Source organism: Amblyomma maculatum, chromosome 8 (genome assembly GCF_055883805.1).
Source record: "Amblyomma maculatum isolate TAMU_Amacu chromosome 8, ASM5588380v1, whole genome shotgun sequence".
Taxonomy (NCBI): domain Eukaryota; kingdom Metazoa; phylum Arthropoda; class Arachnida; order Ixodida; family Ixodidae; genus Amblyomma; species Amblyomma maculatum.
Genome location: NC_139351.1, coordinates 94,257,348 through 94,279,707, shown reverse-complemented (window position 1 = coordinate 94,279,707; position 22,360 = coordinate 94,257,348). Strand labels below are relative to the sequence as shown.

General features: G+C 45.9%; 1 protein-coding gene across 2 annotated transcripts in view; it reads left to right on the top strand.

Annotated features, from left to right (window-relative positions):
• LOC146181844 (uncharacterized) overlaps positions 1-22,360 on the top strand; it is a 163,022-nt gene that overhangs the window by 111,292 nt on the left and 29,370 nt on the right. The gene's annotated exons all lie outside the window — the stretch shown is intronic.

Genomic DNA, 22,360 nt, shown 5'->3' with positions numbered 1-22,360 from the left:
AGAGGACACATAGAGCAAACAAGCGAGTACATAATACATCATTTTCTTCTGGTAGGGGGCATGTTAAAAATGCATCGAGGATGGGCATGTCATTACCGGGTGACTGCCGAGTGCACACTTCACCTCAGAAGACTTTCATCAGTAAAGAAGAATGATATTATTTTGCGTCATGAGAGTCACTGTGAGCAAAATTTTGGGAAAAGAAAACATTAGCTTTTGTACCAAAACTCGTCTATTCCATCTAACTATTTTCCTCTACATACCCATTTCGGTTTTCTAACACGTGTCTTATGGTGTACTTATGGAAGCCAGAAAAGAAGTGTGCTTTATAAACGGTTACTCTGATTTTGTTAGCTTCTTTGCGCCTCATATTGCTCAATTAACAAGGGTTCGGCTTTACTAGTAAGATTCGAAAGAGAAAACAATCAAATTAAGGAACGACTTTCGAGAAACGAGAATAATTAAGCTACCAGCTTCACCAAGATTCCTTTTTAAAAGGTGCGGCTCCACTGTCTGAAATTAGGGCGAAGAATTGATACTCCCGATACTCCGAAACAGGTGTAACGCTGTGGGCTAAATTTCACTGTGATGTTGACACCTAATTTTCCATTTATAATTTATTTCGGATTACGATCTGCTCATAATTTAGGATTCCGATCTAAGGATTTCGGAAAAAATTATTAGAAGAATATTGTTTTATTGACATGCAGATATAGTGTCATGCTTCTTTTTCTCCCCATATTGAAAAAAAAAAAAGGACTGCGACTTACCTCCTCGTAGAGAAAGGATAGTATTATCAGGTACAATTTTTTTTTTCATGAAAGATTAACTTACATTGCGCAGAACCGGATCTGAAACACTGATGATAAAAATAAAAAGCCTTTCGGTCAAGATGTTACAGTTTTGACGTATGAAGTTCTCGCGGTTGTTTCAATCATGAAATTGCGTATTGCTTCCTGCCAAGAAGCGCACAATTGCTCGAAGTCGTGACACTCAGATCCGAATGACCGATATATGCGACAGTGGGCGACATCAGCCACACTAGTGATGGTGACCGTGAAGACGGCTCGTGGTACGAGTCAGGGCACCCAAAATTGCACGGTTATAACCTAGGCATCATAATATCACCAACTTTCGTTTTTACGTACTCTTCAGCTTCTCTTCAGTATTTAGCAACATGCTCCGCTGTGGTATATTTATGAACATTGAATTAAATCGACGTATGTGACACAGGTTTCACAGCAACGCGCAATCAGCCTTACCTGCACTCTGCTCCACATCGAAATGTGTAGCTCTAGCGTACTACTGCGAAAGGTGCAGTAGCAAAGAACCTTACGTTGTTTGCCGACTGCCGGACTTTGGGTGTATCTGTCGGCCATCTCTTTTCGTTGGCAAAAGAATGACTTTATGGCTTTCCACCTGAAAGAACTGGGGACGACAACATCTGGTGCAATGTCTTTTGTCCACGGGCTCCCTCTGTCTGTGCCGCCGCCTGTATGTCCTACCCGAACGTTGGCGCTCCATCAGAACTACCTCAAAGGAAATATCTTTCTGCTGAGCTCATTTCTCTGCCATTCCTGTCGTTCTCTCCCCTTGCCGCCTCGCGACGCTGCGAGCAGAAAGCGACACTCGGTTAAATCTAGGGAGCTGGCAACAGTGGAGGTCTTCTGCTGGCGATTGTTGGCAATTTTGAAAGAAGTCGAGTTCGGGCCCGAAGTGTACTTGACCGTGGCCGTTCATTGTGGGCTGTGACCGCTGGTTTCGGCGGTTGGTGGGCGTCATTTCGATCGCTCGAGAAAAAAAGGAAATAGAAAGAAAACAATGCCTTTAGATGCTTATAGACCTGAATAAAAAGTTTAGGGATAGGCAATGAAGCTTCTTCATTAAGTCCTCGTTTAGATGTTTTTTATGTTCTTTTCTCGAACAAAAGCAGCTGAATATCAGGCAACTACGATCCGGAACTAAGTCGGTTCTCAGCTGTATCGTGTCAAGAAGCAGATGTGTTATGTCGAGGAAGGTATCTAAATGGTTTAGCGATCATTGGCCTTTATCAAAACAAATATTCAATTCACTCGACTTGAATATAAAACTTTTGGCATCTACTTGACCGATTAAAATTTCCGCTTTGAATATGTGAAACAGGCTTAGATAAAGAGGATTCCGGAAAGAAAATGTAGGTTCAGTATGCTAGCGTTCGTACACACTTTACTTCTATCTGGATGGCTGTAGTGAGTCAATCGCTAGAAGACTCCACCGCCACAGTATATATATATATATATATATATATATATATATATATATATATATATATATATATATATATATATATAGGGGGAAATGAGGGTGCTCGTTATAATACATGAAGGAAAGAAGCCAACAGTCGGCGAGGCCAAGGAAAGCGTTGGGGATGGTACTTTATGTCCTTTTTTTTTAATTTTTACTCCGATAATCACATAAATTAGTAATGTAATCTGTTCAGAGGAAAGATAATTAAACACCAAGTAGAAGAAAAAACAACGTGCCGATGGTGGGAACCGAACCCACGACCTCCGAATATCGCGTCCGGTGCTCTTCCAACTGAGCTACAACGGCCGCTGTCCCCCCTCCTTCTTCTACTTTGTGTTTAATTATCTTTCCCCTAAACAGATTACATTACTAATTTCTGTGATTATCCAAGTAATAATTAAAAAAAGACAAAGTACAATCCCCAATGCTTTCCTTGGCCTCGCCGACTGTTGGCTTTCATATATATATATATATATATATATATATATATATATATATATATATATATATATATATATATATATATATATATATATATATATATATATATATATATAACGCCTCACGGGAGTAGCGCCAGGATGGCGTTGTCTTGCCTCCACAACCTTATCCGTGATGAGAGGCCGCCGGGATCCCCATAAGCCTAAACGAAGTAAGCTGGCGTTGCTACTTGCACAGAACGCTTCCAAGAAACGCTAATTTAGGCGGCGGCTGTTTGCGTCTGGGCCGTCTACGCAGGGAGCAGCCATCAAGCGCTCCCGGTTGAGCATCAGTGCCTTGCATATGCATCGCGATCACGCCGGTCGTCACCGCACGCATTTTCGTGTTGGCTGGGAACAGTGTCAGCGATGGCAGTCTTGGAAGAAGTGAGGCATTGACGACGGCAAGACCGCGAGGTTATGTGCTTCAACGCGTGCTGCTACTACCGCTACTCTTGCTCTGTGGTTGTTGGCACGTCTTCTCTCGTTTCTTTAGCTTCTGTAATCTTTTGTTTCTCTCGCGTCGCTTCTTTCGTTGTGCTAGCGGTGATTTTCATCTGAGCCGATGTTTGGTTTCGACTATGTTTACATGAACTCGGCAGTGGTGAAGTTCGCTTGCAGACGGAAAGTGTGAAAACATCGAGTAAGAGACCAATGGGTTAGTGCCGTTTTTCTTCCTTGAATATCGCTCTTTTCTTCAAATAACCAACTCGACCCACATTTTGTTGGTTTCATTTCTTCAGATCAGTTGGTAGCGACTCTTGTCACTGTTGCTTTATTGTTAGGAACGGCAATGCCTTTAGTAGTCTTGTCATTTTCTCTACATCCAAGCGTTTGACATCAATACTTCTTGTCGATATAAATAAATTGCCAAAACAAGTAAGGACCTGCGCCAGTAGAGATGCATCTAACAGTATTAGGTATCTAAGCTATATTGCAAATATTTATGAAACGAAAAGAACAGTGCGTTTCCTCTTTTTTATGACCCTGACTTACATAGACTGTATTTATTGATCAGCAATTGAGCCGAGACGTAATGCAAATAGATTTAGATAATGAAGTCGATTGGTCAGTTGCTGATTTAAGTTTAACAGAATGCGCAGCACACTTTTATGTTTTACTTTCCTGTCCAGAGAAAGCTCATTGAGCTTAGAGTGGGTTGCTAAACCAGATGACGCAAACTCAACGCACACCGCTCACGTAATCCAGTTACTAATATAACTTAAGTGAGAATAAAAATAACGAGAGACGCTGAAGCTCCCCTTCAAGGGAATGAAACAACAGCGCAAGCTATCAGCCCATATATAAAGCCCCGCTTTAACCGAGCCGTATGAACCTTCCCGCGTGGCCTAGTAGTAACGTGAATGCAAGGGTTTTGGTAGACTGATTCTGAGATCACCCTCCCATATGAAAGGAGAGACCCGAGTTGGCAGCCTGCCAAACGTAATGTCAGGAAGCCCTACGTCCAGTTATGGTGCTCGGCCATTTCAGCTGCTAGCTACCGCCCGCCAACGCCATGCTCGTAATTTTTCGCTCATGTAGCAGGCGCCGGTCACCGGCGGCGGATTTTCGGTGAACGGGTACTCTAGCGCTGTCGCGTTAAAAAGGTCGGGAACTAAGCGTGCTGCGAGAGACTCTGTTTACTCTCAGTAACTGATGAAACTTTCTCACCGTTTTAAATATTTATAACCAGACGCGGTGCCGCATGTGATTGTATATGCAGTTGGAATACGTCAGAGAAGATGACATCGTTAGATGTGGTTCCATGTTTGACCGAGCTACTGGCGTCATGTTGAACAGCATTATTTCACTAGGAGGGCTTTAGCGCTGCCAGCTTCGTTTCGGACCTTGAACGTGTTATTGGTCCTTTTCGGGCATGCTGGCAGCCTCCCTACAGCAGGTTAAAACCTGGACTTGACTTTAATCGGTAGCCTACGCGGAATAGCACGTATGTACCGCAGAATATAGGCAGATAAAAAGTTTGTCATGTGTTAGGTTTCAAATAAGTCGACTGCAGCTCTATCACATTTTACTTGTTCTTACCGCCCCAGTTCGTTGCAATAAGCAAAGAGGACTACGTGTAAGATTTCGCATGACTCGTGTTCGCTCAACTTTGACATTGAACGCAGCAGCGACGGAACTATTCGTATTAAAAAGACAGATAAATAAATAATGGTTCTCAAGGGAAATAATATATGTCGCGATAAATGCAATAATAACTTATTCAACCTGAGAACTTGGTAACTTCATTGAATCCCGCTACTTTCAATCATTTTATCCCGCAAAGAAGTGCCATAGTTTAAGTCATATCTTTTGGACTCCCGTCCCTTAACAACTGTTCGATGGAAAAAATCTGGTTTTAACACGACGCAGTGGTTCAAACTGAATAAAGATAAACCCCAGGAAGTAGGTTTTCCCGCAGTTTCTTTTGGTCCCTTAAGCCTGCTTACTCCATAACAACAAGCAACCTATTTCGTGCGAGCAGCCCCTGCAACTCTGCGAAAACAAAATGCACGAAGGTGCGGCTCATCCCAGTAGTCAGGAAAATATGGAGAAGGCCATCAGTAGCAGCCGGTCTTGAGTCGTAATAGCCAAATCCAACAAATAAAAAAAAAAGGACTACCGTTTTTTTTTGTTTCACTCTTTTTATTTCTGCATTTCCACGGTACGCCTAGGGCACTCGTGGTGCTATGCCGACGCATATATGAGTCTCGGAGAAGAGACAAATGAGTCGTCTCCGCCGTCGGTCGGAGCAGTAGAGGCGCCAGTATACCCGTTGTCCCTAAAAAAGTGCAGCGTTGAGGAGCATAGGGAAGTTCGCCGTCAGTGCAATAATAAAATTCCCAATTTTATTCGTCACGATAGAATCCTTAGGGAGTTTTTGGTTTTTAGGGAGTTTTTGATATCCTTAGAGAGGAATCCTTTCGGGAGTTTTGAATGCGGGGCTAACCAGGAAACTGTAACATTTTACAGTGTCTCCCTAAAAAGGCGCATCATTGGGGAATGTAGGCACTGCCATGATCTGTTGAGTGATGGAAATACCGGATTCGTTTCGAGGTTAGAACTGTGCGATATTTTTGGGCACCTGGACTGCCTATATTAACAAAAAAAATTACAGCGTTATGAGCTATGAATAAATGACAGCGAGTCAAGATCCAGACCATGAAAATATATAACTCGTAAGAATCATTTTGCTAAACCAATCCCCACACTTCAAAGAAACAGCGGATCTATTACAGTTCAGATGTGACAAGTAGTTCCTTTGACTAACTTTATAATGGATGATCCCTTGTCCTACCTATAATACACGTTTCCCCCCACTAGATTACAATAGAAGAATAGAAGCGATTGAATAGTTTATATGTGCCTTACTTTCCACCGCACTGCACTGTTTTAAGAAGCTTGAAGAATGCGCCATCTGCCACTTGGAGGAAGACGGAGAGAAGGCGCCAAGTTCCCGTTTTTGTTTCCCTTATCAGCTTTCCCGCGGTTTCTTTACTTTTCTCTAGCGCCACACGCACACACTAACCCCTTAAGGCAAGCAGCCGGGAGCCGGGTGTCTAGAAGCCATCGGTTCGTTTGTCTGAGACCGTGGTACTTTTTTCTTCTTGCTCCCATTTTATCATTTTGAGGGAGCGATCCTCTGCACTCAGACAAACAGCGTGGCTAATCTGTGCGTCAAAGGGTTCGGATCTCTCCCTTCAGCTCCCAGTTTTTGTCGTGTCTATCGGGAGGGTGAACTGTTGTTCTACCCTACCCGTTTACACAAAAGATGGGTGAGAGGAGTTGGGGAGGGGGTGGGGAAACGGGGGGTTTCCCTGATCTGGATCGCGACGTCTCACTTCTTGGGGTCGTTCCCGCCTGCTGGAACACTTCCCTATCTCCCACATCCCCCACCCCTTTCTTTCCCCAGACTCTCGGATCACGGCGCTGCTTACCCCCTTTCTGCCGCTTGCCCGCCTCTTCTATTCACTTCGCGTCGCCCGCTTACGCTCGGCGTCCCGGAATTTAACTTAAAAAAAAAGCTCGAGTTTTCGTTTTCTATGAACCTTTCGTGTTCCAGTTGTCATCGAGGAGTCGGTATCTCACCGTGTGTCTTTTCACGCCGCGACTTGCGAGCGAACCTTCTCGCCTTTTCTTACTGGTCGCTATTTTCTGAGTCCGAACATTTCTTTGTTTTCACAAATCGCGAGGAGACAGACGACGCTTCCTTTCCATTCCCAATCTCCCGTCGGCATCCCAGCTTGTCTCTCTGAAGTAAGCTGGAGGTGTCGCATTAGCCTTGATTGCTTACTTTGGCGCTGTCTTCCTTATTTCCCTTTTTTTTTCCTGCTAATACCTCAGCTTCTATCTATTGCAGGCATTCGCTCTACTACCTCGCGTCTATAGTTTTTTTTTTTTTTACTTTCACGATGCGTCTGACGACGCGCCTTGCATCTATACAATAAAAACAAATACTGGGGAAAAAAGTCGCAAAAAAAAGCAGGTCTTTCTGACTTTTTCTTGTGTCTTGTTTCTGTCTTATTCGAGCTTCGTATGATTCAAGATTCTTCGCTCGTCGTCTCCCGTATGCGTCGATCATAGAGGAGAGATTCGACCGGCTTTCTTCCTTTGGAGAAAGATGGCGAGCTGGCGGTGCAGAGCGGGGGGGAGAAACGTATCGGGTTTTGACACGACGCTACCGATGAGATGCCTCTGCCTCCTGTTGACGGAGCAAGCGTTGGCATCTTCCAGTCGTTTGACGTCGTTTGCCATTTCATTTTATCTTCTCTTGGATTCCAGACGTGAATGAGGAAAGAGGTAGAGAGAGACGTTTTCACTCCCCCTTCTCCCTCCCCGGCCTGCCTAAAAGGTGCGAGAAGAGGCGAAGTTTTGGCGTGCTGATAATTTGTTTTTACGTGAAAACCGAGAAACGACAAACACTAAAATAGACGTAGACGTCCGGCTGACGTGTTTTCTATATCCCGTAGCCGGGGGCGGCGTAGATGGAATTAAACATGCAGGCGCATGCCTCCTGCTTTGTACGAAAAGATTACGGCATGTCGCCGTGGTTTATAAATTTTTGCATCGTTTGCCCTGGAGATTTTTTTTCTACTCTCGCGAAGACTGATTGATTTTCCTCGTTCCGCGGCACGGTCTAGTGCGACGCTATTATGCAAGTCCTTACAGGAAATTATCGACATATATGGCTGTTTACGTGATTGTTTGTATTACTACCCTCTCAACTGCATATGTTAAATATAGAGGGGAACGAAAGCTGAGCTTAAAGCAAAAAAGCAAACAGTGCTTAGGGGCTTTCATTGATGCTCCTTCAGGCTGTACTTGAACTTATTTATTTTTTTCATCACATTATGCCTGAAGTGATCGTGCACCCTGATACTCCTGTGATGGCCATTGAACTTAAATATTCCTCGCGCGTCATGAGTAATGTGACGCTACATTTAACGCGTTGGTTGCATATTGACGTGTGACACACACACAATTATGAAGTGCTGTCAACGGTTGTTTCTGGAAGGTGCCGAAAATAATGATTTGCAATTTAAGTTGAAAAATACTGTTCCGCAAGAACAGGAGGCATCTACGGCAGCCGTGTTTTTAAAATTTGAGCCAACGCATATTTCGCCTGTTGTTTTTTTAATGTCATGTTATTTTTCTATTCCAGTTTTTAGGCGCCGGTGGGGACTGAAGAGTATGCGTAACCTGAGATTGCAAAAAAAAAAGGGGGGGGGGGTATAGGAGGAGATATTTTAGTTGGTTGTGGGGCTTAACGCTCCAAAGCGACTCAGGCTATGAGAGACGCCGTAGTGGAGGACTCGGGAAATATCGACCACCTGGGGTTCTTTAACGTGCACTGACATCGCACAGCACACGGGCGCCTTGCTTTTCGTCTCCATCGAAAAGCGGCCGCCGAGGCCGGGACTCGAGCCCGCATCCTTGGGAACAGTAGTCGAGCGCCGTAACCACTGCGCCACCCCGGCGGGGAGATGTTCTGGGGTTATGTAATAGGTCTTACAGGCTTTTTTAAGAGCATAAACTACAGACAGGATGCCCATTATACTGTAGTTTACGGCGTTAACACCAGCACGATCGCACAGCTTACTACCACAAATTTTGTCCCAAGCAGAGCATGATACGGAACTGCTTTGAAGCGAAAGCTTAATTACGTCTTTTAAAACCAAGGTCACCTTGCCTGACACTGGCTACAACTGCGTATGCGCCACCTCTTCTTCTTCTTCCTCTTTTTCTTCTTCTTCTTGGCGTCTTTCCACTCTTATTGTTCAATTTGACCAGCTTCTTCTGTAAATAAAAAGCTTTACCGCGTGTAACCGTTACCTCCTGCGACCATTAATAAAGAAGGTCCTGTTTACACACCACGTTTAATAAAGCTACACCATCAACAGTTTTGATGACATTTTTACGAATATGGCAACGCTCATTTCTTTCACGATGCTTCTTCATCCAGCGTTATAATGTAGCGCTTTTGCACGCAGTTCTCGCGAATTACCGTCTAACGAGAGTGGGAAACTAAACAATCGGAGCCCTCAGATATGGATGTGCCCTGCTTCGGCATCCATTCGCTAATCTCCCAGTGGTGGAAATAAGACGAACCACCGTCGTATTTTTTTATTCTTCCGAGCGAGAGAGAGAGAAGGGTAAGGGGAGAAAGCAGGCGCGGTTGTGCTCTTTGTTTTATCTGCGGTTCCGGACGCCAATTAAGCCCCCGTCGGTGTTACGCCGTGTCTGAACCGCGCCTCCGACTGGGCTCTCTTTGCCTCTGCTACGCTTGTGGACACCCGCAGTTCTGGACTTGTGCGGTAATTTTCTTTTTATTTTCCCTCGTTACCCGCTTATCTGCTTCAGGTTTTGGCTTCGGGGGCGAGAGGAAGATTGGCCTCTCCTTTCATTCTACAATTCCAACCATGCTCTTCCCTTCCCCACTACCTCTCTTTCCCTTTAATATTTGCCTCACTATTCTTTGCTATTTGACTGTTGGTGGCGCATCTCGGAACATCATATTCTGTAACTATTTACTTTTGGCGTTTTTTTTTTCTTTCCAGGACGAACTATCTTATAAGTCCGCGCCGAAACAATAAGCGCGGGAAAAACGAGAAGAGCAGTTTTATTGTTTTTGATGAGTTCTTCTCCCCTTCGTTCCCTGCACCCACCACCTCCCGATTTAGGGAGCGAGCGAGAAAAGGCGTATAAACGGCACCACCGCCGACCGGAAATCTTGGCTCTTGTCCGATAAGCGTGTATTGTATGCTTCGGAGGGTCGACCCTCTCTTCCTCCCCATGCCTTCTCTCCCTACGCGCAGTAAGCTGCCCCAAGGCTGGCAACGCCTTAATGACGCCAGGGCCTTTTAACCTCCCCCACTACCGCCCTCTTCCCCACAGACTGCTCCGTGCGCGGTAGCGGCGACCACAGAAGCTGAACGCAGCAGCACCTTTAATGACATCATTTGTTGAGACAGCGCGAGCGGCGGGGGCGCTTGAAAAACCCGAAGTCGCCGCCTCGTTCCAGCTACAGCGGCTCGTGTGTGCTGATACAACCTAATGACCGCTGTGTCCCCCAAAAAGCAGAGGTTGACGAAAAGCTACACTCCCCCACCTCCCCTCCACCCTCCTTTTTTCTTTTTGCGGCTATCGTCAGGCCTTCCCTTTCACAAATCTCCCCGCTCTCTCTTTTCGGTCGCACGTGCCGAAACCCTTTCCCATAACGTGTGGTGATGCTTTGTTTCTCGACCGCCGACAAATGGCGTAGCTTATTTTTTTTTTTTTTGCTGCGTTCTGATGCTTTGCCGTCGGACGTGTGCGCAGTGCGGCGTAGCCTCATTCAGAAAAAGGTTTGGAGTTAAGGCGTTAATAAAATAGTACAGGAGGCACTTTATTAACTTTGCCACGAAGTGTGGTGCGGACGGAAAAACGTAGGTGCCTTCATTTTTTCATTTTGAGTGCCGCGACCAATGACGGGGAACCTCATCTAACTCGTCGTTAACTGCTCCCTTCACCTTTTTTGTTTTCGGGGTTTGATCGCGTCTCAATTATTGTCGATTTATCTGCATTCGAGGCAGTAATAGTTTTGTACCTTAGCGACGGGAAAATTTCTTACTGTCATTTGTTTTGAGCGTGGTTTTTGATGACTAGTGAGCCGTAACATGCGTACGAGCGCTATGCGTTGGTGGTATTGGTGGTTGTTTTACCGTATTCCAGTGAGGACTTTTACTGCTTGACAGCGTGCTCTATATTCTTTTACAATTTTGTTTCGCTACCATTTTCACACAATTGCTACGCCGCATCACCCGTTTCTGCTTCAGCGGAGTATATTACGATATCATTCTTGGGGCGAGAGTTCATTGTCGATTCCACTTCTACTTCTTATTTTGGTTCAACATTTTTTTTCTTGCAGACTTGATCTTTGCTTGACAATTGTTCATTTCTTATGCCATCATCCCCTGCTCCTTTACTTGCGATGTTCTTTTCCATCAAGTTTCTGCCACGTGATGACACTGGTGTGCCCATTCATTTAATCTGTGTGACGTAACTTGTACCTCCTTTGTCTTTCTTTGCATTTTTCATACCTTAGCTGGAGGCCTTCCATGCGTCTAATTTCATTTTAGGCGCTCTTCCTAGAAAGCAGAGTGGAGCAGTAGATTCTGCGCGGAGAAACTTAGAGCTCCTTTGCCGAGTTTCCTTCATTCTTTTTTTATATTTGCCGAATGATTTCTTTGTTATATCTTTCGGGTTTCTTTCACCCTACAAGGTTCGGTGGCAAAATGGCTGACTCAGGCTCGTGCAGCAGCAGTGCTTTCTATTCATAAGCGCAGACCTACCGTAGCCTGCTGTAGCCCATTAGAGGGGTGCCCTCTGAACCTCGCCTGCTGATTTGTCTTTAAGCGCCCGTCACCGGCCTTTTTTTGAGCTCACATTTTTTTTTTCCTTGCTGGCGACCCTCCCACACCGACCTGAACTGCCACTAAATGGACCGTTCAAGAAACTTTACCTCATAGTCACGGGAGAGCAGATTAGACTGGCAGGCCTAGTGCCTAATGAGTTGCTCGACGGTAAAAAATAAAAATAAACGTGGCTCTTTGAAGGAGGGGGCGGGTGCTCACACTTAGAGGAGCGAAGCCGTGGTTCGAAAGGGGCTCGACCGTGAGTTGGAAAGATGGAAGATTTGCCCTGCTCATCTCCCGCATTTCGTTCCTTTTCGGGTTAGGCAAGCGGGAAAATTGAAATGCGCGGTATTCGCTCTTTGTTTTAGCGAGTAAGTTGACCGAGACAATAGTATTTTACAGCTTCTCCTGGATTTAAAAATAGGCTGATCATTTCTGTTAATTTTTATTTTATATGCTTGTACTTGCTTCCCCCTTGCCAAATTATCAAATTGTACGCACGTTTATGTGGGATTCAGGATTACAGTGCCACCCACCCACCAACCCACATACCCTCTCTACCCCCCCCCCCCCCCCACACACACACACATACACACACAAATCGTCGTTGCTGCTCGCAGTCGCAACGTTCCTTCGGAAAACTCTTCAGCAGTGCCCAACTGAACAACCGAGTCCCAGGGCGCTGCTAAATTTGTATTTGAATGGCAGAATTTCAAGCAGGACCTTAAAATAGGTGTGAGAGGGGGAGTGAGGGACGTCTGGTGGCAGTTTTTTTTTATATGTGTTTGGACAAAGTGACAGTAAGACAGCCATGAACTGAGTGTTTGGTCGTGGCTGTCGTACCTCTAGAACAGAGTGAGGGAACGGAAAAACTGGGAATGGCTCCGAGGTCGAAAGCGGCGCGAAATGTTCTTTGCTCAAAAATTGAGTATGACATCATGCTAAACAAATTATCGAGCAAATGCCACGGTGAAAGACACGGCGCTGCAGAACATCGGCTTCGGCGAGTAGTGCTCGACAAAGTATGTTTCAAATTCTTTGCGAAATAACGTGTCTGGCAGCGGTGGCAGATCGTTTTATGTCCTTCTCTCAAGAGAGTGCAGTGACAGGGTTTCTTCCCATCTTTCTTTACTTTCAGAACTTGAAAATGTGTTCATTTTAATTAAAGCTCTTTTTGGTTGCTAGACACTTCAGCCCGTGTTATGAGGACCAAATAACATCGCAAGAAACGTCTACCCAAAAATAGACGCAGATTTAAAAAAAAAAAAAAAAAAAAAAACTATACGAAAGATAAGCCGGGCATGCTTGCAGTGTCCTACACTAGTTCAGCTGCGCGCGTCCTAACATGACCGGTGGTCGAAGGCGTCTTGTTTGAGCCACAAGCCGCCCGATACGTCGCACAACAAAAGACGTGGTTCCCCGACGACACACTGTTTGCCCGTAATGGTTGCGGTGGCGACACCCTTCTCTGTTTGAGGACAGGCACCACCAGTTCCGGCCAAGGGAGACCCGTGAAGTGATCGCGATACTGTCTCCTGGCGCCGGATGCGTCCCATTGTGCCTCACGCGTGACCGATACACCGCTGCAGCCTTCTCTCCCCGTCTTAGCTGTGCTTCGCTCTCGAAACGGCTCGTTTGTCTCACCTATGCTGCAGCAGAAGGAACCCAGCGTCTGTCATTGTACTTTGTGGGATGGGGACATGTGTGGATGTCTGCATGTTTGTATGATCCGTTCCTTCTCGGCAAGTATGAATTTGTTTGTTTGTTTGTTTGTTTGTGTTTACTGCCTCTTTGGTTGTATCGGAGCACAAAAGAGCGGCGACTAGGATCAGGATGGAAGCTTGTGGGGCCGTTGATGTAGCCTAGACCAATCGAAGGGATGAGCGAGTCATTGAGTAAGATAAAAAAAGAAATAACGTGGGTAGGGCCGTTCTTGCACACTCGCTTCTGTGGCGCCGACAGAAGGATGTTGGCTGTATTGGCTCGCTTTGAGGCGCTTCGCCACACCGCGCAACTAAGCATGTCGGCCAATTTTAAACGATTATAGGCGAACAGTGGGAACAGAGTTTTTAGGCGCGCTTACAATAGCTACACTCAGTTCACCCCCACAAATAACAACAAAAAGTCAAACAAAAAACGATTAATCAGGTCTAAACGCGCTGGCTGAGAGCAAAACGAAAAAGCGGTAAGCAAGTGGAGGATTTGTGTGAGGCGAATTTTGATCGACTTTCGAGGGAACTCTTCATTGTGCGGGCAGCTTGTATACGTAAGCCGCATTTGGGGAAATGTAAGGAATCTAAACATCTCGCATTCTGAAGCGGAGACTGCGGAGCATGTTTTTAGAAATTGTCGAGATCTATCTTTTCTGTGCGCAAAGAATGACACATATCAGTGTAGTATCATACGCTGACCCCGGGTGTTTCTTCGCACTCAGAGAAAAAAATAGAGCTTTCCTCTCAAAGGACTGTCTACAAAACCGCTTGGTCGGCAGATTTTGACAGCGGTAAATGAAAAAGAAGGGCAGAAACAAAGCGGACTGACCTGCCGGTATATGCTTCCAGAGAAAATGTTAAAAAATTCGCATATAATGAAGGTGCACTAAACAATTTATATATATATATATATATATATATATATATATATATATATATATATATATATATATATATATATATATATATATATATGATCGTCTCGTGCGTATAACGCGACCTAATTGCTCGCGATCAACGTTCACTCGCCAATTTTTTTCTGTATCGCGTTCCGTCCAGAGCTGTCTCGTGTCACAAGTCTCTTCTAAATATGAAGTTTATAAAATAACGGTCAGTTTGCGCCGCCTATGGTTTCAGCCTTTAGATGCTCATATTTTATATGAATGCATCTTTTGCCTATCTGCCACAGCATCGTTTTTCTCCCCAACTCTCCCCTTTTTTGCCCGAACCACCTTTCTTCACCCCACTTTCGCGGCTTTTCTCTCAGCCCTTCTCCACCTCCAGCTTATTTTGCACTGAACTCGACCGGCAAAAACACCTTAAGACGGCAAAGAAAATAGCGCGTTTACTTTTACTGAGAAGACTGTCCGGTTTACTGAACGACGCTCCGCGAGGGAAACATATACCACAGTAGAGAAAAACGAAATGGAACAAAAAAGGAACCACATAGGGAGGAAGGAAAACCTATCTGCCGCTTGTGCAAGACGCCGGGTCAGTTCTTCCTCATTCCGCTCGCGTTGAGCCAAGATCGTGCGGACAGGGTGAAGCCGCTCCGAGAGCAGCGGCGGCCGCGGGTACTGCCCTCTTCAAACTGAGAGACTCCAGAACACACATATACAAAACAAAAGAAGCACAGAAGTGAACTAAATTAGAAAAGAACGCGCTTTCACTTTTTCGCTCTTTTTACTTTTATGTTTTGTTTCTCTGACGTTTCGGATCCATTTCTAATGTGAAGAACACACACACCAACGCACTGCGCCTAGTTGCAGCGAGGGTGGCCGATGTCTCCCCGTCCACACCGCCTCGCACGCTGTGCGCGCTCAACCGACGTTGCGGTGGGTTTTATTCCCTCTTTGGTGGGATAGTTGCGTGCATCGACGTGAAGCCTGTAAGGGGCAACCACTACGCGGCATGTACATTGAAGTGCGAATAGGACGTATTGTACATTATCTGCAGATTTTAAGGCGGTTCATCTTTTATAGGAGGACAATCATAAAACTTGGTAGCGACACATGAAAGGCGTGTAAAAAGACAGAAATTTTTTAAACGTACAAAAAACTAGGTGCTAGGCTGGCAATTCCCCAGCCACAATTATTGAGCAAGACTGTTTTTTGAAGTATAACTGCGTTGTGTAAACTATTACCCCGCATACCAGCATGCCTGCTTACGTAAGATCCCTGAATTAAGGCTGACTTGCCATCCTTATTTGCAGTCACATTGAGTTAGGGAAAGCTAGCACAAAAATGCCACACGACTTCAAGAGGCGATCGCTAAACCCTCCTTGTAAACCCCCGCGAATTTTGCACCACCCTGTAATACGCTACGCTCACGTGTGAACTATATTCTCGTCCGCATTTTCTTCCACATTGTGCGCAGGTACAATGTAGGCGTTATGAAACATTTTGACGCTCTGCGGTAACCGACGAAATGGTTTCTGGTATTGTGAAAGACGCAACAATCCAGAAAATTTTCAAGGCGAAACATTTTCTTCGCTTCCATCTTAGTGGTTGAAATTAAGGATAAGAATAGCATTCGCTTAAGGATGATTGTAGCCAGCGTATAGTAGTCATTACATTTAGAGCGTCCGTCCAGATTTTGAAGGGGACCCGGACACCATCAAGTAGGATCGATAAATGCAGGGGGTTCACTAGGGATGCTACGTGATTAAGGCTCAGAATTCGCAGGGAACAAGCTCATGAAATCTATTGTCTCATCCATGTCCGTTTTAATTGTTGTCGCTTAATTTGCTAAACTTGGACATTCAGGTTCCTGCCATAGTACATTTTCCGCGCGCGGGAAATGCGCAGTTCGTGCACACAACTACCAACAGCGTGTTGCAGAGGGGAAGTAAGTTTCAGCTGCAACTGTCTCGTCGCTTTTCCCTTCCTGCATGCCTTTTTACGCATATATCCGCGAAAACAAAAAGGACAGAGGCTGGGGTCTGGTGGCATGTTTCGTAAAAATAGAAAGGGACATGGGGAAGTCCGGGTGCTCCCCAACTCCTCTTTCATCCCTGCACATATAAACGCACAGAGATATGGAAGTACAGGACAGAAACTGTCTCGCGGTTTCTGCTTTCCCCAGTGCCGGCCACTCGGTTATACGCCAGTCGCTCCGCTGCGCGCAGCTGTGGCGAGGCGATGGAGAGGGAACGTGGGGAACGGGTGGGGAATGTCTTTCCCCTCCATGGGCTCTCCGAACCCGGGCTTCTGATCCAATTAGACGCGGCACCTCGATGCCAGTCGGGATCAAACCCTTTTTGATAAGGCAAACAGCGATGGTGTGGCCGTGGTCCCGCAGCTCCTCTCTTCACTCCTTTTTCCCTACGTCGGGAAACAAAAGGCAGAGGCGCATATAAGTACGTTTTTGTACGGGACAGGAAAACTAGCCCAGTTCAGGGGAGCCAAGCACGAAGGAAGAATCCGAGGTGGTAACGTGAGCAAATACGCAAGGCAAACACGCCCAACGCAACCCCCTCTTTTTGTTTGTTCGTTTTTGTTCGTCGCGCACTTCTCCCCCTTTGTCCCTAGTGTGTCTTGAGATCACCGGTTCTGTTGTACATTTATTTTACCTTTTTCGTTGCTCGCCGGAAAGGAATGTGCTTTGTTTTCCCAAGTGTGGATCTCCTAGCACTTTGAAAGCAAGTGCATACCTCTAGCCTCGCAATCGCCATGTAATATTCGTTATTAGTCATTTCTGTCCTTAGATCTATTTAACCACTTCTTGGTATACTCACCGTCGACGAGACACCCACTAAAAACAGCCAGTCTTGCCATTGAATAAAACGGAAACAAGTTTAAGCAGTGCTTGAAGGTCTTTGATGATGATGAGAATGCTGACGGTTTCATTTATTATGTCGTTAGGGTACCCGGATATAATAGCTCTGCGGCTAATTGGCTTTGTCTACGCTGCAAGGGGTCAATGACCTAAACTTTCCAAAGCATTTCACACATTGTTAGAGTCCTCTGAGAAGAAACAAAATGTTAAGCGTATTAGTCTAGGTAACGCTAACCTAACAGTGTTGTCACGGGCCAATTAAAAATTGAATAATTAGATTCCCAAACTTAAAAATGTGGACAATATAGAGACAAAGTGACATCGACAATTGCGGTACCCAGTCATGCTAAATTTGATCGCAACTGTTTACGTGTGTTGACAGTGTGCTACATTGAGGGAAACAATTTTAGAGACTCAAGTACGTATGTACCATTGCAGTACATGCTTTGTTTTTCCACACATTATTTCTTCAACTTGCACTGCATTCCCAGTCCTTGACTGTTATAAAGAAAACCTTGTGGTCTAGAAATGGAGGATGATATGTTCTATTTACTGCATGAATGGTTGGTTATGAAAGAGGACGTCTAGTGTTTCGCGAGGTCGCCACAGCAGTGGGAAGAGTCACGAAGGAAGAGAACATAATTTTATTCACGCATAATTGGCACGAAGCAGCCGTTTGTTTTCATATCTAGATTTTAAGTCCACCGTGGCTAACATTGGGGGTATCTATGGGCGCTCAGTGCTCGTTAAGAGGACCTGTAGGATCTCTACGCTGGGAGTTCAACAAACTATTAGAAACGTCAATGACCATTATGCCCATGGAAAGTTATTTTTATTTTTATTTGAAATACTGCGGACCACGCATGGTCCTAGAAGGAGGGGCACATTCAGTTGCCCGAGACCGAGCATAATCTTACGCTCGAGGCAAGCTAGCTAGTGCTAGTTGTGATAGGGTGGTCCCCTGGGTCACTCTCTATAGCTTCCGACTGGGTACTCCAACTAGGAGGCTCTACGATGATGGGACACCAGCGCAGGCACTTCCCGGGCAATGAACAGGCTCTAAAGCGCAGCTCTTGTTAATAATTTTATTTTTAGTAAAAAAAAGGAACTGAAGGTATGGTTGAACAGGCTCATAAGGTGGGGGTGAGAGCTCAGAAGATCCTCACTGGAAACATTTGATGATGTCAGTCATGGTGGTGAAGCGACAAGGCTTTTTAAATGAGAAGAAATATTGTGGTGTCAGCAGAACGATGAAGACTGGGTTTTGTATAGGCAACGTTGTACTATTTCCTAAAAACTTGCCTGTCTTAACTTGTGCTAAGAGAAGCCCAACGGCATGAACTCCAGTCCCGGAGCTCTATTGAGCGAGCCCGTCTAGCACTGCATCCTGAAGAAGCCCTAGCACAGGTGTTGGTGACGCGCGCTTTTCAAAAGTAGTTGAACGGTATAGCACTTTTACTTGTTGCCTCAAACTGCTGCATACGATCGGCAACTTGAGACAAGTCTCCTACGCTGTGCAGCCCAAAAGGACGAAGAATCATGAGCCGGAATAGCTTCGATTTCGCCCACTAATCAATCGAACTTGCTAGAACTAAGATAACCGAGGGTGTTCTCGTCACTGCTAGCCACGAAACAAATAATCGATGTTAGTCATAATTCCACGTTGTAACGATACAGTCGCAAAGGGTCAGAAAGTGCATCATGTCGTGCTCTAAAATTGCTGCGCTGTTTCATGCTCCACTAATGATTCGCAGCATTATTCGATCTCTGAGCCTTAACATTAAATATAACATACCGTCCGGTAGGTGCTGTAAGAAAAACAAAAAAGCCAGAAACGACAAAAACACATCGAGATCAGGAAATACGTGAATGTAAAATCTCATAAGAAAGTAGATGTGAGATATGTCTCCGTCTTTTCCCTTCAAACCGCCACACGCGCTAAATCAATCTGCGCTACCAAACAAGTGATAAGCAAACAGCGGGGTGAGAGCGCGACAGACGGACTCGTTGAATCAAGCCTAATACGCGGGCGTTTCAATCTCGCAAGAGACTAGAAAAAAAGTGAAAATTTTCTTGCTGTTTTTCTTTTAACCGCGTGGGGCGGCTCTTGGGGCTTAAGCAGCGCAGATTAAAGGCCTCGTGGTGGCGGGTGCGTATGCAGCCCTTCACCAGCAGGAAGAAGCAGTCAGTTTGTCAATGACAACCGCGGCTTGTTTTCTTCCTACATTTCAATTGGTGTCGCGCAATTCCACGACGCTGTTCGGGTGGCGCGGGGAAGTTTGGGAGGGGTGGGGTAAGAGTGAGAAGGAAAAGGGGAGGCGGGCTACGGAGGAATGTACGTAGAAGGCTGGGTCAGAATCATCCGGGTGTTTTGCATTCCTCGGCGTGCGCGTGCGTAATGTGGTCGCGAGGTGTAGAGAAAAGAGGAGGATGCTGCAGGGAGCGAAACAACTTTATCCTGTGCTGGGGCCCACGGGAAGAAAGGTCCGACTCTTTCGATTTGATTAACACTGTGCTGCTTTTTTGTTTTGTCTTCTAGGATGCGATTTTTTATATGCATCTCTCGCATATTTAATTATTTGCTCTTTCTACTGCTTTTCTCTGCTCTTTTATTCCTTGGTTTCTGTTATCATTATTGTGGTCGATTATTTACTTTTCTTTCTTGCTGTATTGTTCCCGATTTTTCTAAAAAGTAAAAGAATTTTGACAGATTCAAACCTTGATTTGCTAGCATTGTGCCTTATCCTTTTTTGTTACTTGAAGCTTTGCGTTTTCTCTGCCTTTCTGTTCTCTTACACGTAACGTAATTTATGTTTTATTCCTAATTATTCTGAGTTTCCTTCCTTGGTTTTCCTTTTTTGTTTTATTTCTTTCAGTTGGCGGCACGCCCAATGAATGGGTCTTCGAGGCACCCCACCCAGTACCGTAAGAAACCAGCATTCATATATAATCACTAATCACTAACATACTTTACTTGGTAGCCTTCGCCTGGTAAGTGCTACTAGAACTACCGGACTACCAAATCAGTTTTTCACTTTAGACGCTGGTCTATTAGCAAAAGCGGCTGGTGTTGCCACGAGGTGTTGAAGAAAGCCATTAATCAGACCAATAAGAGAAGGAATAATGGGCTGTCATACGCCATAACAAATTGCGATCCGGTAGGCTTGTATAGTTACACATAAGCGTTACAGGGAACTATAGTGTTGTCGTTGAGGTTATAGACATATCGGGTGTAGCGCTAATGAATCGAACAGCCAATGACGATGGTCGTATAATGCGACTCCTCCTTTCTACGATCACGCTCCAGTGATCGCGCACAGTCCCTGTAGTTGGTTCTGGCTGATCGAAGATGTGCTCCAATTCTGCGCCCATTCATACCTCTTGTACAATGCCGTAGCCGCCACGCATTGATGAACAGTTACGAGAGACCTAGAGCTATGCTCCTAAGAATCTCGGTACTAAGGCACATTCACCATACACAGGGAAGCAGGGTACCGAGAAGACATGCTTTCCGCTTTCCAGCCTCGTCTTCCGTTAACCACCACGCCGACGGATGAGAGACGGTGCTCCTGCCCCCTCGACCGATTCCGAATCATCGTTCACCGAAGAAACCCGGCCGCCGCCTCAAGCCTCGTTATTTCTATTATCCTTTCCATGAACTTAAGTAGCGACTCGTTTCTCCGTCGATTCCGATCTCAAAGCGGCGAGCGAGCGGACGCCGCCTCGTCGCGCCGGCACAGGTCGATCTCCAAATCCGTGCTTGGGGCAGACGCCGACACGGAGCCGCTAATGGCCCACTAATCCGAGAGACCTCCCCCGTCTCCTCTCTCGCTACGGAAACAAAAGCGCGTCCGCCCTCTTCGCAAGCAGGTCTGGCCACCATTCCTCTTCGCTACGTCGACAAAGCGGGGACCTTCATTGATTTAGAGGGAGCGGAACAGAGACACGGGGTTTCCTCGGTCGCTTCGCCGCCTTCGCTGCGGCGACCGTTTGTCAGATGGGGAGCCTCGTGGAAGACGATGACAGCGTAGCGGAAGGTTTCGGCGTGCTGTCGCTAACAGCAGCCGTCTCCACGGTGTTTTGTCGACTTCCAGTCGTTGTCACCGTGTCCGTATCGTTTCCGGAACATGAAGGTTATACGTATTGCGCGGCTGTTGATACCGTGAGGACGAACAGAAGGAGAGTACAGACGCAACGGTCTTTATCGCTTCGGTAGGGCAATAAATTTGCGCGCCTACTTGCCTCGACTCCTTTGGCGCCCACTATGGTACGGGAACGGGCGGTGGCGAATAGACGCTGCCGCTTCGTCGGGCCCTGCTTGATTCGCTTTGTGCCTCTTCGAAGGCTGGATCGCAGGGCTCTGTGGGGACGTGAGGAGCGCTCCGTTGAAGCGTATAATTCCTCGCGTACGGTCCGATAGATGAAATGAAGTGTACTCGGGTACTCGAAGATCATTTACTTGCGCGTGTTGTAGGTGAAAAAATGGCTGGAAGGTCTTTTTCTTGACGCTGGAACAGGAAGTGTGCGTCGTCAGATGGGTTTTCGTAAAGCATTGTTGTCGTTACGATGCCAGTGTCTGAGTGCTATTCTTTAGTTCTAGCCTTGTTGTTGGTGAGCCGGTTTTCACAATAAGTTTGTTTTTGACGATGCGGGCAAACAAATAATGCATCTTTCATTTCTCCGCCAAAGTGGTTTGAGCAGGATACTGGCAGCACAGGCAGATAGCCCGTCGTTTCATCCGGCCCGGATGCAATGGCACCAACTCTTGTTCTATATACTCGCATTGATAACTTGCGCCGTGCCATTTATCATTTTTCCCTAGGGATAATGCGACAAAGCAGACTGCCAAACCGAGCAAAATGTCGGTTGATGCTGTCGCATGTGCTTATGCTTGCTTGAGATCTTGTATGTAAAAAAAAAAAAACAACAACGAATCATATCGGCGCAATAACTCCCATTGGTAATACAGTTGGTGTAGTTTTGTTATAAAACGTCTGGAGTTCGGCGGGAAGTGCTACAAACGCAAATGTTTGGTTTAGTTTGGTTTGCGGTATTTAACGTCCCAAAGCGACTGAGGCTATGAGAGATGTCGTGGTGGAGGACTCCGCAAATTTAGACCACCTGAGGTTCTTTAACGTGCACTGACATCGCACAGTACACGGGCGCCTTGCTTTTCGCCTCCACTGTAAAGCGGCCGCCGAAGCCGAGATTC